Below are 14,997 nucleotides of genomic sequence, written 5' to 3' on the forward strand. Positions count from 1 at the left end.
GAAATAAACAAATCATTTTCAATATAACAAAATAATTGAAACAAAAAAATATAAACAGGAAATGAAAGTAAAAAATTATAAATAGATAATGTCTTTGCAAATTCATTTTACTTATAAATAGTTAGTAATAGTTGTTCTAAACATGTAATAGTATGTTAACGTAAAATTGTAAGGTGAATTTAACTATAAATACTTGAAGGTTATGTTACTGACAGTTAAACTCAAATTTCTTTAATTATAAACAATATTAATTGTTTATACTTGTTTTAAACTCTTACATTCTTACTTACAGACTACAGTCCTTGCAATTATATCGTATACTTAGTGTAATAATAACTTTATGTTTACGTACCTCTTGGAAATTAAATATAATAATTTTAAGCTCCGATAAATAAATCTTTAAGTCAACCATGACTCAATATAATTTTTTTTCCCTTTTAACACTTAAAAATTAAGTAAATTACAGTTTTATTAATTTTAATAACATAAACATTGTAAAATAAGAAAATATAACCTCTAAACTTTAGACAATAGACAATACATTGCGACTTGCGAGAAATGTCATTAAAAATGGCCGAATATATTTTTCTCACTTTTTTTAGCGTGTGTAAGTGAGATGGATATACAATCTATTTCGATTCATATTACGTTTATCGGTTTTACGCAAACGTATAATTTTAAAATAATTATGTAATAATATAAATGTTTTCTAGTATGGTATGATACGTGTAGTCTTTAAGTTTCACATATAGATATCATAAGTGCTGATTCTTAAATATTTTTTAAAACAGTTATTTAAGTTAGTGTTCCTAAAATAATCAAAAGTGAAAAAAAATAAAAAAATGATAATATTTTACCAGTTTCAGATTTTTTCCTTTGTATACAACTGATCACCTACCTGTATGCCAAATTAGAACGTTCTAGGACACCTGGAAGTGGGAAATAGTTTTGGTCTATAGGTCAGTCAGTGATAAAAATGACGATTTTTGGACATTAATATCTAAATAACCGTTCGAGATATGTTTATGAAATTTGGAGCACATATGTATCTCGCAAATCTTAATATATGTACCAAATTTGACACGATTATTTCATTTAGTTTTTGAGTTATGAGGGGGTCAAAAGTGGCTTTAAATGGTTCGTGTAAAATTACACACGGTGCTACTCGCCAGATCTGTTACCTGAACTTGGCTGACACGCTACCGCGTGTCTAGATATGCATAACAGAATATTAACATACCTGTTTTAAACCCTGGATCCTCCACATATTATTAAGAATTGTAACATTTATAATAATACACGAGTATACATTATATATTTAGTTATACATATTTAATTATACTAAGTTTAGATAATATTTTTAACTAATAAGTTTTTTTTTTATATATTATATTATAACAATATTGATTATACAATATTGATTATTATATGCAGCAATTCAACGGGTACGTTCAGAAAACGATATCTGCAAAATTTTTGGCAAAAATTAAGTTTGTATATTCCATTGTTATGTGTTTTTTTTTATGGAAGTCTTATTTATATGTATTGTAAACGACTTTTTAATTTTGTTATGATTATTTATATTTTTTATTTCGCTGTAATTAATGATGTTTTCAAGACCTTATTTCAATTTTATCATTTCACAATAATTTTAAGTTATGAGAGATTTAGTTTGTTCAATGATAGCAACAGTGATGTGGCCTTGTTCTGTATAATAAGAAATATAGATAAGATATATACTATTTTATTTATTTATTTTTATAACAGTTATCATTTTATGAACGCGTATGAAGCTTGTTCTATATAATTATTCTCTATTTATTAATACTATTAAATTAATTATTTTACTCATATTCGTTATAATACATTTTATTTCTCATTTCTTTATATTTATTATCAAATGATTTACATGAGCAATCTTAAATTTGGTTTACTCAACCCGGGCTCGCTTGGGTCACATCATGAGGAGTTCATAGTTTTAATGGAGCGTCATAAAGCCGAAGTGATAGCCATTAATGAAACTAGGTTGCGTCCTGGAGAAGATGGCAGAGCCCCTCGTGTCCCAGGTTATCGATTACGTTATATACCGCGACCTACGGAGATACGATCAAGGGGTGGTGGTGTTGGCTTTTATATAAAATGTGGTATATCTGCGCGTACACTTGCACATCATGTTGTTCATTTGGTTGAACAAATGTGGATACTCGTTAAATTGAACGGCAGGACTATAGTTGTTGGAACAGCTTATCGCCCCCCCCCCCCCCCCCTGGTTGAATACGTCCGGTTTTTTGATGCATTGTCAGAAACTATCAGTGCATTGCCTTATGATACGATTCGTTATATTTAGTAGGAGATTTCAACATCGATTATCTTAGAACTCGTGAATGTCAGAAACAAATCTTGGACACCTTTTTATCGACTCACGGTTTGACACAACATGTCACAAAGCCTACACATTTTACGGCTAACAGTGAAACTTTAATAGATCTCATTTGCTCTAATACAAGGGTTCACAATATTGTAGTAGAACATATTGCAGAGCTTAGCGGCCATGCATTTGTTTCTTGTGAATTAAATATTAAGAGAATTAAAAGTCCATCAAAGATCTTTATGTTCAGACCGCTAAAAAATATTAACACAGAATGTCTCACAGATACACTTAATTTAGTTAATTGGCAGGACATATGCAAAATCGAGGACATTAATGACATGGTAAGTCAGTTCACTGGTTGCCTATTATGGGTATTTGATACTATTGCCCCTATTAAGATGGTCACCATCAAAGATACTAACTACCCTTGGATTACTTATAATATTAAATTATTTATGAGACGTCGAGATGAAGCTTAAACTCAGGCAAGGTTGTCTAAACAGAATTCGCATGTAAATTACTATAAAGACCTAAAACGACAAGTGGTACAGGTAATGCATAGGGAGTAATCTGCTTATTTTAATTTTCATATTAATTCCAATATTAAAAACTCAGTTGAACTTTGGAAACACTTAAATAAAATTATACATATAAAACAAAAACACAACCAAAGTATACCAGAACATCTTAATGACCCGACAATGATAAATAACTTCTTCCTTAATGTGCCAAGTAGTGGGGATCACGTTTCAATAGCAACAATGAATTATTATGAATCGAACAAGTTTGGCACGGCTGTTTTTACATTATTACCGACTAACGAAGTCGAAATTTTACAAATACTCCGCTCGTTGGAGTCTAACGCCATAGGTGTGGATGGAATATCGTTGGACATGATTTTGTTGTCGTTACCACGTATTTTACTAGTTATAATTAAAATCTTAAATACATCAATCGTAACGGACACATTTCCGAACCTTTGGCAGACTGCGATAGTTAAACCCATTCCCAAGAAGGAGAATGCTTGTGAACTCAAGGATCTACGACCTATTAGCATTTTACCCTGCATTTCCAAAATATTGGAAAGAATCGTATGTAACCAACTGACACGATTCTTAGAGAATAATAATGTTTTACCACTTGTGCAATCTGGATTTCGTAAACATCACAGCACCACTACTGCGCTACTGGATGTTACAGACAATGTTCTATGCGGCATGGACGTAGGCGAGGGAACGATTCTTGTTTTACTAGATTTTTCTCGTGCCTTTGATACCATTAATAGAGCTCTGTTCTTGTCCAAATTAAAATATTACGGATTCAGTTGTCAAACTATTAAATGGTTTGCAAGTTATTTAAGTAATCGCGAACAAATGGTTGAGGTACTTAATGGAAACGGTTCCCGGGTGCTCTCAGACTGTAGCGCGGTTAATACAGGCGTTCCACAAGGCTCTATACTAGGACCGATTATCTTTGCGCTATATTGTGCCGACATTGTTAACAGCAAATAAACACTGCAAATACCACATTTACGCTGATGATATACAAATTTATATATCGTTTAAGCCATCTGAAGCTAGCGTGGCTATTCAAAAGTTGAATGATGACTTGAGGTATATTACGCAATGGTCAGAATCTCATGATCTCGTACTGAATCCGGACAAAACTAAGTATATCATATTAGGAACGAAGAAACAAATCAATCTAATTGGTAACTTAAACCCTAACATACAAATTAAAGGAAAGAAAATCGAGCACATGAAAGAAGCGCGAAACTTGGGTTTGTTGATCGATGAGGAATTGAGATTCGAAAAGCACACCATTAATATAGTTCGTAATTGTATAGGATAAGAGATGTTCTTAGTAAAGACATGCGAATTAAACTTTGTGATAGCCTGGTATTGTCTAAACTTAATTATGCTGATGCTGTTATAGGACCCAGACTGCTCGCTCGCTCAAAAAACCTAATACAACGAGTACAAAATGCATGTCTCAGGTATTGTTTCCACATTCCGCCTCGCGCACATGTATCCCCATACCTTTATACTGCACGGATAATTAAGATGGAATACCGAAGGCAATTACATCTTGCTACCCTCCTATTTGGCGTTATTCAAAATAAAGCAGCAAGTTGGGCAAAAGAAAGTAACAAAACATATCCCACGAGGGCGTCGTCTTATATGCTTAGCGTGCCTCTTCATCGATCAGCAGCCTTTCGTGGTAGTTTCCGCTATGCAGCGACGAAGTGCTGGAACAATCTGCCGCCTCCCCTTCGGATCCTGGAAACCATTAATATATTTCGTTTTAGATACAAATCATATTTACGTAATCTACAGCTTCAGTCATAATTTGTTTTTTATTATTTATTTATTTTTCTTTTCTTCTTTTAATTTAGTTAACTATTATGCAATTAATAGTACATATAATTGTAGTATGCATATATCAAAATGATATATATGTGTAGACCAAGTTGGTTTATATATTTTTATCTCGTTATATGAATAATTTATATTATTATAATATAAATACTTGTAGTATATATGTTATAGGTATAATTTAATTTAATATTTATTATAATAATTATTTATCTCTTACCTTAAGAGTGCGCATAAAGCAAAACTACCAATCTTATATTTGATAGTACATAAAAAATTCCAGGCCAATACTAAAAATTAAAATATATGTCAAACTACATGATATTTTCAAGGGTTGTATTTGATCAAAAACATAAAATATTAAAATTTCCTCGATAAAAAAAAATCACGAAATTACCTCTAATTTTCACATTTTTTCGTTTTATATTTGACATGGAAATTGCTAATAAGAATATTTTTTGATAAATAATTGAATTAAAACCTAAGTAAGGGCTATGCCTAGGCATTTTGTGAAATTACTTTTAGTTTTGGATATATAACGAAAAAACACTTTGGTCACTTAGTATGTTTTGATTTCGCGGAATAAGACATCTTCCGTCGCATGTTCAAGAAGCTTCAAACATACTCGTATTTCTATTTCACGCATCAGTCACTATTGCTCTGTTGAGACGAGAAGACTACGCATTCTTTGGTGCGCCGAGTAATTTTAATCGTATTTTTTGTTTATTATTCGAATTATATAAATAATAGGAAACGGAAAAAGGACATTGAAAAGACTTCTGAAAGGTGAACGTAAAAAGTTTCAAATTGAAAGGATGGCTAATTGTCGAAGGTAAGTTAGTATTGTTTTTTATATGAAATACCTATATTTAAAAACAAAATATTTTTGTAGTTCAGTTGAGAGTGTTTATGCAGGCGATTTCAGATGTTATTCCAAGAGTTACAGAGTCTAAATTCGTTACCGCGAGCGGAGTATTGACGCGACGATATTTAGATAAGCAATTTCATACATACAATAGGATACAATTAGAAACATACTTTTTTGCTTTGTTATGTAGGTACCTACCTAGAAACAGCTGCGCTTAGGTGTCATGTTCTTAGACCGAGTTATTACTCGGTAAGATAATGTAAGCAGACTGGTGTATAATATATGCAAAGTTATCACATGATTTTAGTTGGTCGTCGTTGTTTAGTTTGTTTGTTCAATTAATTAATAATACTTTGATTTCGAAGCAATTAATTTATAGCTATATTATTATAAAAACACCTGGTATTACAAGAAAATTGTTTTCAAATAATATTATATTTTCAGAATTGCTGCGTCTCAAAATATTAAACAATCTGAAGAATGTGACCAAAATGAAGTTGTGGAGGAAAGTGTGTCGTCGATTCAGTATGTTTCTTTAAACATAGTACCTATCCATACTCACTTCGCCATTTTCGAATAGATGTTTTTTTGTAAAGTTGAAGCTGGTTGAAACAATAACTAATTACTGATGTGTTATTTTCTCTAATGATAGTTGTAAGTTTGATGAAATATAATAAATAAAAAATTTACAGATCAACAATGGTAAATGTGGACCCTAATAGACTGACTATATCTATAGACTATAGTCAGGCAGAAAAAAATACTCACGGTAATGATGACTCCTCGAGTGACAAAGAGAATATTACAGAAAGGTACCTGCTAAAATTAGTAAATTACAATCAATAACATGTAAATTCGAGTATCTTGTACCCTTTCCTGTACCGCTAGCTGATTCAGCACAAATGGCCTATTTGTCCAAACAGCATTTTATTGAAACGACGTTTGAGATGTCTGCATGATGTCCATCTTTTACGATACTCGCACTGGTGGTAGCACGGCTTTATAAAACACTCCGAAAGCTATTTATACACTGTAAACTAATTCATCCAAAGTTCCAACCACTCTACTAACTATTTCTAAAATAGTTGCGCTTTCTTTCTTATCACTCTTCTTTTCAGTTTTTTGCATATTTTTCTCTTTGAATGTAAACAGATTTGTTTGTAAGTATATTATATAACGGTCTATTGAATTAAATGCCGTTTCATGTGCCATCATTTCATCTGCACCATCAATATTGCTGTTTGCTGTTATATTCATCTATCTTACTAGGTTAATAAAAATATTATACTCTGGTTGTTGTAGCATGAACTCTATGCCATTAGCTGGCATATTCGTGCAAATTTGGACTCTATTCCTTACTTGGCAACATCAAGTTGCTTTAAGCTGTCATAGGGCTCATGCCACAACAAACAGATTATAGTAATAGAGTTTACTTATTTTTTCTCCCAAACCAACAGTTAATAAATTATAGGTATAGCGAATGTCTTTCCGAATAGCGGTTATTCTTTGCAAAGTAAGCATTGTCCTCATAGTCATTAGGTACATCCCGTAAAATATGGTTGCTGTATCCAATTTTTTTCTACTGTGATACCTTTGTATGGCCTCTTTGTAGCTTTTTCTTGACTTAACTTTTCATTTCAGTTCATTGAAGCGACGACGCACTCGAAGGAGTCAGCCACAAGTTCAGTGTGAAGTACAGGATGAAAATTTGTACGATGCAGCAGAGAGAGTTATAATAGATAAGGTGTACTTTCTAGAAAAATTAAAAATTATATCGAATCATGCACCTCAATTTGGTTGCACTCTATCTAACTTAAGCATCACTGGTGAAACTAAAATGGGTTTATATTCTAAACTGAAACTTTCTTGTAATATGTGTAAAGGTGAATTCATGCTGAATACATCAGATCCACAGCCAACACAGAACCTAGACATAAATACAGCAGCTGTTTCTGGGATTACTAGTGTATTCATTGGCTTAAGACAATTCCAAGAACTGTGTGTAGCCATGAATCTTCCTACATTGACGCAACAAATGTACCTAAAGAAACACACGGAAATTTGTGCTCAATGGGAGAAGACAGCACATGCAGTTATGGAGGCTGCAGCAGAACGATAAAGGCAAGCTGCGATTGAAGAAGGAAGGGTGAAAAACGGAGTGGCAGTCATTGACGTCGTTGCTGATGGATGTTGATCTAAGCGCTCGCATAAGAGCAACTACGCCGCGCTTTCTGGAGCTGCAGCCATAGTTGGTAGAAAATTCGGAGAAGTTCTTTTCTTAGGGGTCAGGAACAAATACTGCTGCATTTGTACCCGTGCACACAATAAAGGCGTAGCTCCAAGTGAGCATAAATGTTTTAAAAACTATACTGGTAGCTCATCTGGCATGGAGGCTGAAATAATAGCAGAGGGATTCAAACAATCAGTTGAAATGTACAATATTATCTACGGAAGACTGATCGCAGATGGTGATTCTAGTACTTACTCGAAGATCCTCGAAGTAAGACCATACAAAGATGTCACAGTGGAAAAAATCGAATGTAGAAATCATATTTTACGAAATCTATGCAATAAATTAGTGTTCACTAGCAAAGATACAAAATATCCACTGGCAATGAGGAAAATGCTCACTATGCAAAGAATACTCGCTATTAGGAAAGTCATTTGCTATGCCATATATAAACACAAATCAGAAACTGTTGAATTGGGTGAAAAAATAAATAAACTTTACAGAGAAGTTTCCAATTCATATAATCATGCCTTTGGACACCACAATGAGTGTCTTGATTATTACTGTAGCAGTGAAAAGAAAAGTGAAGATCTCGTATCACGAGTTAAAAACTCATCTTTTTGGGTCAAAATACAATATATTGTAGGCACAGTTGCTGCACATTCTCGAAGTCTAATAAACGATTTTGACAGTAATGTCGTTGAACAATTTAATAGCATAGTTGCTAAATTTGTAGGCGGTAAGAGAACAAATTTAGTACAACGGCAAACATACCAATCCAGATGTGTAGCTGCAGTTGTTACATTCAATACCAAAAGACCGTTATATAATATTCAGAAATCTTTGTTAGGCAAAAGCCCTAATTCAAGAACAAAAAAATTTGAAGAAATAAGAATAGAATACAAAAAAACCTACGTAGAAAAAAGGTATTACGAGTAAGAAGGATTTATCATAATGAAAAGTTAAAAAACAACAGACCAAAATTATGGTGCAGACAGCTGTCACAAACCTGATATGGAAGAAGATATTTACAGTATGCCAAAGAGAGTTTCTTAAAACAGTTAGAAAAGTCAGACCAGGAAAGGACCACTATCGAACGTGCAACCGTTCTGCAAAGAGATAGCAGTGAGTGGTTGGAACTTCGAAGGAATTTGTTAACAGCTTCCAACTTTGGCAAAGTTATAAAACGCCGTCCTACTACCAGTGCCAGTATTGTAAAAGCTATGCTGTATAAAAGTGATATCTCAAACGTTGTTTCAATAAAACACGGTGTGGATAACGAGGCCACTGCGCTGAATCAGCTAGCGGCACAGGAAGGACTGCAGATAAGATCTTGTGGCCTTTTCATAGACAGTGGATTACCGTTTTTAGCTGCTACGCCAGATGGACTCGTAGGAAATGATACGATCGTGGAGATCAAATGTCCTTTGTCTGCTATTAACATGCCCATTAAAGAAGCTGTTGAAAAAAGAAAAATAAGGTTTTGGGCCATCAAAGATGGGGCTATGGTTGTCAACACGAATGATTCCTGGTATTACCAAATACAGGACCAGCTTCAGATTACTAAAAGAGCTTTTTGTATTTTTGCCGTATGGCTCGGTGAAGAACAAACGATCACCATCGAAAAAATACGCCGGGATGAAGACTTTTGGAACAAAAAAATGGTCGAAAAGCTTACTAATTTTTATATGGATCATATGTTGCCGGAATTAATTGATCCACGTCATACTAGAAACATGCCTTTGAGACAGCCAAAAATAGTTTTATCCGATAGCACCAGAGAACGGCTAATTGATGAACAAACATGTAGTAGGCCAAAATTATTGTACGATCAACCCGGTCCGAGCGGTATTGCTCATGAAAGATCTGCAAGTGAAGGAGAACGAGATCTCATTAATTTAGATTTCATTGCAGCTGGACCGTCTGGCACCACTCAAGAAAAAACGTTGTCAATTGATGATTATTGACAATTATTTTCAAAATGTTGTTTATATGTTTGTAATATGTATGTATGTGCATATTTATAATAAAGATATTGTTTTTTGACATTGATTGTTAATTAATTCGTGTTCATTTAGTGTAGGCTCCTGCTCCTTTAATATCCCATTTAGCTTTTAAGCAACGAAATGAGGGCATATTCATTCCCCCGTGCTGTTACCCCAAAGCTGTAGATTTTGTTTGAAATGATTTAAAAAATATATTAGTAAAATTTATTAATAAAAGGCTATATTTTATTCCGATCGGGAACGGGTACCACGCGAGTAAAACCGCGAGAAGCCGCTAGTATAGATAAATAACTAAATATTCTGTGAATAGCATTTTCAGCGTAAAAGAATTTTTGAAATCGGTTCAGTAGTTTCGGAGCCTAGTCGTCACAAACGTACACACACACACATACAAATCTTTCCTCTTTATTATATTAAGTATAAATATAGATAGTACACATATAATACAATTACAAATATTGTTAAAATACGCCCTTATTAAAATTTAAGTAAATATTAAATAAACGTATTTCCAGAATACCCACTGCGTTATCTGATTATTTTACGTATACTGCGGAAGATACGCCGCCGTTGAACAGCGCGAAAGTTGTAATTCTGTTTTGACGTGCACGTGTTCGATGAGAGGGGCGCGGGGGAGAATTTTAAAAATTTGCTGGCTTTATGCCCACTCTTAAGGTATGGCTCCGTAGCTTATAGCTCAGATTGGTCTAGCAACGCGCTGCTGCAAAGGCTGCTATTTGTTTTCTTGTTTTTTTTTGTACGACTTCTTCGTGGTCGTACATATTGTGCTGTATGGTTTGAATGACAGATAATTATATAATAAAGCATACAATTGAGTTACGTAAGATATAATAATTGGATATTCAACTTACCGTTTTAACAAATTACAACTTTCGGATTAAGCTCATTAGATTTTATATTATATAGTTTTTTGTTTTATTTTGTATTTTATTACGGGTAACAGTAAATAACTGAAAGTAATACGCAATAGAAGGATGCGTGACAGCGTCGATACACTGCCGGCGCGCGCGCCTCACTGAGGCGGGAGGCCTTGCATTCCTTCCCCCATCACCCCCCGAACGATTATTAGCTAATGGAACAAAATTGTCATTAGCTAATGGGTTCATAAAATATGTATGTATTTATATATTAATAGTTATATATTGTTATTATGTGTATATTGTATGTACATTCAAATTGTAGTTTTTTTTTTATTTTTTATTTTTATAATATATTATCATATATTGTCACAGCCAGTCACAACCACACAGGGTACCATTGAAAATCAGCGTTGGGTTCTTGGAACCCAACTTGGAAGCTGAATGGTACACCTTTTAGGACACGTTAAGCATCATTGTGTTGTTTTGTATTGTTGTTGTTTTTTTTTTTGTATATTAAGTTAGCAAGTAGTTATAGTTAGTTAATATTTTTATATTTTTTTTGTTGTTTTTTCTTCCTTTTGTTTTAAATTTTTATACTTCCTATTCTTTTATTATGTACTGTGTCCTAATAAACATTTCTTTCTTTCTATACGTTGGTAAATAAGGCTACAGTCCACTAAATAATGTCCATAAACTTGCCGAAATTCCGATGTACGCAAAAAAATTAAACATATTTATGTAACCGCACTTCACCTCATACCACTTTTGAACACTTTTACACTTTGCTATCATCGATCTTCAAATCGGAGTAACCCTGGCGCCGTCGAAAGGAGAGTTGTCGCACCCTGCTGCCACTAGCGTTCAACTCAAATTCCTGCCGTATCCATCTCGTATGACATTTCCGATACATCCGGAATACTCTATACAGGACTACCAAAACTAGGCAAAGTACCACCACGCATAACAGGGCGCTCGACGTTTTCATGTGAAATCGGAACTCCTCGATTGGTGCATCATTTGTTTTTGTCCCCAGCTGCATTTTTTGCTATAACGATCTTCTCTTCTTTAGACTGCTGTTTCCCCATTTTCGAAGCACACTTTTACCACACTAGCACCGCTGTCGTCAGTTTTAATAGAATTTGTTTTAGAAAGAAAGAAAGAAAGAAAGAACACTTTTATTTGGGACAACATGACACTTGGTACAAAATAAAAAGTAAAAATAATGATAAAAAAAAAATAATAATAATTAAGTACTAATAAATTATCATTTACACACAAAAAAAAAAGAAATAAAATGAACAATAAAACAAAGTAACGATACAAAAACAAATATAAAGAAAAAGAACAACTACAATATACGTGACGTGTCCCAAATAGGTATACCATTCAGCAATTCATAGGTGTGGTCACCTAATGCTGATTTTCAATGGTACCCTTTTTTTTTATATACCTACTGACGGGCGGTGACCCAATTAAAATACAAATACTAAAATTTAAAATAAAGACAATAGACATTACACATATAATTTATTTATAAGATAAATTGCATACATTAAATAATAATTTATTCATTCAATAAAACTACACGCAAATATATTTATATTTTGTATAAAGCAAAACCAGTTATGGAGAAATAGGATCACTGGGAATGTTATTACAATGCCACGTGCGCCGCGCGCCGGTGGTCGCGTGACGCGTGCATTTTACTTGTATTATAATTATAGTGAATTTAGTGGACACAAAAAGAAAAGTACTCGGTGGACGTAAGAGTTTAAGGTATAAATATATTACATATAATAATAAAGTATGTGAGCTTATATTAAAAATAACTAATGAAGTACTTTCTTTAATTTCTAGACTACCCAACGATAAAATCAAATAATAAAACCTCATTATTAGCGGCAGTTTTCTCAGCATAACTAACGTATAGTAGTTGGAACAACACCATGCAAGCAGCGGAGCCATACCATTAAGGTAAGATGATATATAATTAATATTTATATACCTAGGTAAAGAAAATTAGATATTAATGTATGTTATATTTTAGTACTATATTAATATATAATCGAAGATCTATTTAGTTATTAAAAAAAAATACAAGTAAAAAAATAAATTAAAAAAAATAAAATAAAAATTACAAGGTAATTAAGCCGATGACACGCCATAGTTATGTAACTCGAGAACGAAGCCAATTTTTTAAGATTATGTATATGTAATACTTATATATAACTAATATAAACATATATATATAGAAACACATACAACCATATATATAATTATACATATACACAAATACGAATATATATTTATTATTCCGATTCTAACTGTAGATTAAATAAATATTTTTTGTATTTAATATTAAATGTTTTTATGGTCTTTAGGATCCGAAGCGGAGGGGGGATGTTGTTCCAACACCTCGTTGCTGCGTACCGAAAACTGCCGCGGAATGCTGCTGTGCGGTGTGACGGCACATTCAGCATATAAGATGAAGCTCTCGTTTGGTAACTTCTATTACTTTCATTGGCCCAGCTCAGTTTATTATATAGATATATAGGCGTTTTATTTTTAATTACACCAAACAACAAGGTTGCAAAGTGCAGTTGCCTACGGTATTCCATCCTCGCTATTCGGGCGTTGTTGAGGTAAGGGGAAACATGTGCGCGAGGCGGTATTTTGAAACAGTACCTTATACATGCATTTTGTACCCGCTGTATAAGATTTTTGGTGCGTGTGAGTAATCTAGGCCCGATGACCGCATCGGCATAATTAAACTTCGAAAGCACTAAAGTGTCGCATAATTTTATACGCATATCTTTACTTAGCACGTCCCGGATCTGATATAAGACTTTTAGCCTGTAAAAGCAATTGCGAGCTGTATTTATAGTGTGCTTTTCGAATGTTAATTGCTCGTCGATCAACAAGCCCAAACTTCGTGCTTCCGTGACTCGGTCTATTCTTTCTCCTTTGATATGCAAGAATGGATTTAGGTCATTAATTAAATTGACATGTTTTTTTGTTCCTAAAATTATATATTTGGTTTTTATCGGATTTAAAATGAGATTATGACAACCTGACCATTCTGAAATACGTTTAAGATCATCATTTAAATGTCGTATAGCCATATTTGCTTCTGAATTTTTGAAAGATAAGTATATTTGTATATCATCAGCATAAATATGATAATTACAATGTTTTATATTTTCAACTATATCCGCACAGTAAAGCGCAAAGATAATAGGCCCTAATATTGATCCTTGGGGGACGCCTCTGTGAACGGAACAACAATCAGAGAGAGCCCTCGAGCCATCCTCATTTATTACCTCTACAATTTGTTTACGATTTCCTAAATAACTAGAAAACCATTTAATTGCGTTACAGCTGAACCCGTAATATCTCAGTTTTGCTAAAAATAAAGTCCTATTTATTGTGTCAAAGGCACGCGAGAAATCTAACAAAACAAGAATCGTACCCTCACCCCTATCCTGTGCACATAACACATTGTCAATCACATCCAATAACGCGGTAGTAGTGCTGTGATGTTTTCGAAACCCGGACTGTCTTGTGGGTAAGATATTGTGAGCCTCTAAGAATCCTGTTAACTGGTTACACACAATTCTCTCCAATATCTTTGAAATACAAGGTAATATGCTTATTGGTCGAAGATCCTTAAATTCACTAACGTTGTCTTTCTTGGGTATAGGTCTCACTAGAGCCGTCTGCCACAAGGTCGGAAATGTGTTGCTTGTAATAGATTTATTTATAACTGTAGTGATATGTGCCAGTGTAGTCGGTAAAGTCAGTAGGAGCATATCCAGTGAGATACTGTCTATACCCATAGCATTTGACTTTAAAGAGTGTACCGTTTTTAAGACCTCTAATTCATCGACAGTAACCAACGTGAAAATAGCTGAGCCATATTTATGCATCTCATAATAATCGATTGTCGACGGAGAAACGTAGTTGCTACCAGGAATGTTCAAAAAATGGTTATTTATCGTATTCGGATCATTAAGTTTTTCTGGTATAATATTATTATGCCTTTGTTTTATGTTAACATGCTTTTTTAAGTGACTCCAAAGTATAATTGAGTTTTTGATATTTGAGTTTATATGGAAATTAAAATAAGCCGACTTCTCTCGATAAATTGCTTGGGTGACCTGCGATTTTAAGTCTTTATAATAATTTTTACTTGTTTCCGACCCAGATCTTTTTGCCTTAACGTGTGCCTCATTCCGACAATCCATCAATAACTTTATATTATACGTT

General features: G+C 33.4%; 1 long non-coding RNA gene across 1 annotated transcript; it reads left to right on the forward strand.

The window, feature by feature from the left end:
- Window positions 1–12,463: 12,463 nt before the first annotated feature.
- Window positions 12,464–13,794, forward strand: LOC124542694. The gene is made up of 3 exons (XR_006967349.1): window positions 12,464–12,507; window positions 12,589–12,705; window positions 13,113–13,794. It is a non-coding gene; the product is annotated as an uncharacterized LOC124542694 (long non-coding RNA).
- The last annotated feature ends 1,203 nt before the right edge of the window (window positions 13,795–14,997 follow it).

This window comes from Vanessa cardui, chromosome W (genome assembly GCF_905220365.1).
Source record: "Vanessa cardui chromosome W, ilVanCard2.1, whole genome shotgun sequence".
NCBI classification, from domain to species: domain Eukaryota; kingdom Metazoa; phylum Arthropoda; class Insecta; order Lepidoptera; family Nymphalidae; genus Vanessa; species Vanessa cardui.